Source organism: Branchiostoma floridae, chromosome 7 (assembly GCF_000003815.2).
Source record: "Branchiostoma floridae strain S238N-H82 chromosome 7, Bfl_VNyyK, whole genome shotgun sequence".
Taxonomy (NCBI): domain Eukaryota; kingdom Metazoa; phylum Chordata; class Leptocardii; order Amphioxiformes; family Branchiostomatidae; genus Branchiostoma; species Branchiostoma floridae.
Genome location: NC_049985.1, coordinates 11,100,044 through 11,103,987, shown reverse-complemented (window position 1 = coordinate 11,103,987; position 3,944 = coordinate 11,100,044). Strand labels below are relative to the sequence as shown.

The 3,944-nt window shown below is 42.3% G+C and overlaps 1 protein-coding gene across 1 annotated transcript in view; it reads right to left on the bottom strand.

Moving 5' to 3' along the window:
* Positions 1-3,944, bottom strand: part of LOC118420011 (polycystic kidney disease protein 1-like 2) — a 76,448-nt gene that overhangs the window by 32,541 nt on the left and 39,963 nt on the right. The window lies entirely within an intron of this gene.

Sequence of the window (3,944 nt, the reverse complement as noted above, 5' to 3'; positions counted from 1 at the left end):
ACTTTGAGTTGTTTGTGTAACCACGATCCTGAGAGTCTGGAGTAACCTGTTCCTCTGACGCTGTGCCCTGGCCCAAGGCACTTGACACCTGATCGATGTTTTCCAGGCTTTGAACAGGGATTGTCGCCAGCGAGTCAATGAGTCCGTCACGTGCCTGAGAGATATACAAAATAAGGCGAGAGCTCAAGACCTAAAGCAAAGCAATAAATTTTCTAACTAGACAAGGAAAATAATTATCATTTTGGTTGCTTCATTAATGCAAAGCTATTTGCTGTATCGTAAATTACGTAGCAGTCAAGTTTCCGTTAATGCTAAGTGCTAATAGGCTACATTTGACTCTGCTAACACCCCACACCAGGCAACACTGACAGTAATTTGCAGGCAGATTTAGCAGTGGCATAAGATAGTATCAAAGCTTGCCAAGGAGTACTAGTATTGCCGGCCAAAGGGAGTCAGCTGGCAGATTCCCAGTGGACAGCTGATTCACTTTGCCCAGCTATACTCCTTGGCCAGCTATGATACTATCTTGTGCTCCTGGTAAATCTGCCCGATTAGCAAAACAGCACAAAGGCATTCTTCATGGTACCGTTGAAAGTACATCGTTGCTGTAGGAGGATGTGTTCGCTGCGTTGAGAACAGAACTAAGACTGTTGGTGAGCTGGAGGAGGGCGCGACTGTCTCCAGTATCACGGAGGTTGTCCAAAGTTTCGTTGAGGCTGCTCAGCACCGCTTCCGTCTCTTCCACATTTGGTGGATGGACCTTACAGCAGAAATATGGATGAACATATTTTTGTAATTTGGCGCTAGTGAGATGCATATTTGTCCATAAAAACAACGTGATCATCGTAAGTCAAGTTCAAGTCGAGCTTCAAACAACATCAGTCGACTTAGCTGGCTTGACTATTAACCATTCAGAAAACGATCCTGACGAAATTAAACTCAGTCCACTCTTCTGTGTTGAGTTTTTTCCATATCGATAAACCCGAACCATGTGAGAAAGAACCTCCAAAAGAACTTGTATGCTTGACACTTGATCTGATTGTGCAGAATTAGGAAATCCACTAAGACTTGGAAGGAAAACTCTAAACATCACAACAGGAACTTTACCTGCGCATTGATATTCCTGATGATTGTTGTTGCGCCCAAAGCATCCGACACGCGAACTTCTAACGTGATGTTGAAGTCGCGAAGTTCCTGTCCAGCTGGGAGCTGCTGAGGTGGAAATCGCCTGGTCTGCAGTAAAACCAGAAACATCATTAACTGTATAAAATCATATTTCAAAATAACACTCATCCTACAGCGTCTAATCCACTAAAGTCACACTAAAACAACTAGACTTTGCAAAACACACTACATAGCTACTATTGACGATAAAGCGTCACATGGCGGAAACTACTGGAGAACTGGTCGAATTGTTTCCAAATACAAAAATACTAAAGTAGGGGGCTAGGGTCTACGTTATAAGATAAGCTCATAACAGTTGCGATGTGCATCAAGAATATACTAGTACTCGCTAGATATATCCAAATAGATGCATGTGGCGAATGAGTAAAATATAGCTGGCCAACGTAACTAAGGGATGGATATATATATATAGTCATTACAGTCTGCGCAACGTGAGAAGATGGTAATGTACCGTTCCCGTGTGGAGTAAGGTGTAGGCGGTGTCGTCACTTCTTTCGTTGTTAAAGTAAAGACTGTAGGTCAGAGGTTGGTCATCATCATGGACTCCTGAGGAAGATAAAAGAAATCAATCCCAATTATGCATGCTACTAATATAAAATACTTTAAACGATCCTTTTTATTGAAATTAGCTCATTTGAGAGGTGGGTGATTTACCTTCGCACCAAATGTCAAACGGCGTTATTGTTGAAACACCTGACAAAGGGTTGACCACACATGCTCCAACAGTAGGGGGTTTGTTGACGCTGAGACTGTATTCAGAGAAACCAATTCCCCAAGGTTCGACATTGGACGTCACGTCTACCCTGAAGGTGTAGTTTTCTCCCGCCTAGAATACACAAAGGTGATTCAATCCGTTAGCTAAACTGATTATTAACGTACTAAGTAAATGAAATAAAACCAAATATGTTAATGATGACATGTAGAAGTAAAGTACCTCAAAAATGTTGCTGCGAACCACTAGGTTCTGTGACGCGTTTCCGGTTGTCGTATCAAAATCCCAATCAATGCCTTTTTCTCCCTTCAGAGTCCACTGATATGCAGTGCTTGCTGTTGGACAGTTGTCGCATTGGGTCAGGAGAACTAGCCTCTCGGATGGACTGGCTTTGGCCTCGCAGTTTGCATCACACCTAAGGAATAAAAGATAAGTATCTTCTGACTCCATCCATCCATCATTAGGTATCAATGTAATATCTACACTCAGTAACATAAAAAAGACACTTAAGAACTGAGTGAGACGCACTTCACTCTTGCTAGATATCCAGACTTGATTATTCATGACATTTATTTAGCCCTGAATAGTACTAGTATTTTATTGTGAATAATTGTGAGGGGTGTTATCACATTTTTCTCTGGTAGACACAACGTTAGTCTGAGACCGATTTATTGTGTCTATTCGTGAAAAAATGAGATAGCACCCCTCTATCACATTAATTTACTAGTAAGAGGTAAAAGATAACGTCTATCAGTGACAAAAATGAGATAGCACACCTCTATCACATTAATTTACAAGTATGAGGTAATAGATAACGTCTATGGATGAGAAATGTGATAGCACCCCTCTATCACATTAATTCACTAGTCTATTTTTTGTACTAGATATCTTCTTACCTCAAAAGAACTATCCTGCTTTTAGGCAATAAGAAGACAAACATCGCGTCTTACATAATGGCGATGTTGAGGACAGTTCCGTTTTGTAAGGTGACTGACTGTGAGGTTTGTGATGAGCCCCTCCCGTCAAGGCTGACCTCAACCGTGAATATCAAGATGTCGGAATCATCAGGAAATGACTCGGCCTGAAGTTCGTACACGGCGCTTTCTCCGCCATCTGGGAATATATCGATGCATGCCGTCCCTGCAAAACAAGTTATTTAATAGCAATCACATTTTTGTGTTACAATTGGTACTTTGAACACCGTTCTACAAAAGATACCGATGCAACATACAACACCGCTCTAAAGATGCCGATCATGAGGTCCAATGTACACGATCTTGCGATAAGTTATAAATTGATATTTTGAACATTTAGTTTCACAGAAACAGCAATGTCCTTCAAGAGGCAGAAACTTACCACGAAGCGTTTCACAGATCCACTGAATAGTGAAATTCCGGTAATCGTCGATGTACTCATCCGGATCATAGGACTGTGTTGCGTCCAGCACCAGAGCCCCCTGCCGACTGACAGACTTGGCAGACCCACCGGCTATATGCGCCACTGGTGGAGATGGTGTAATGGTAACCCACTGTCTTTGTACCTCTGACTTTTTGTTTCCAGTATTCGAGAAAACCATGGTAGCGTTCAGCTCAACAATCGTGGAGCCGTAGCCTAAGGTGTTTCCTGGAATTGTGATGTCTTGCGAATCACGCACGACTTTGTTGGGAATGTCCAGTACCTGCACTATGTTCACCATTGAGTTATGTTGGAAAACGCTCCATTGGTACGTAACGCGGTAGGTCTGATTGCAGATGACGTGGATGCGGCTCCGTATAGTGAAGGATGTACGCCGCGCGATCTTCACTGCTAAGGATTCACTGCTTCCTCCTCCAGAGAGACTGATGTCAGGGACGCAATCTGTTATTAAAAACATCGATCACAGGAAAAATTAATGGAAAAACAGGTTAAGAAACATTGACATCAGTTCCTGCCACAGGTGTGCATCGCAAATATGCTTACAGCTCAAGTGTCATACATTTATAAAGACAGGCGTGTGGATGGCTTTCAGCACATTAGAAACATAATTTAGTTACTATGCAGACTAAAG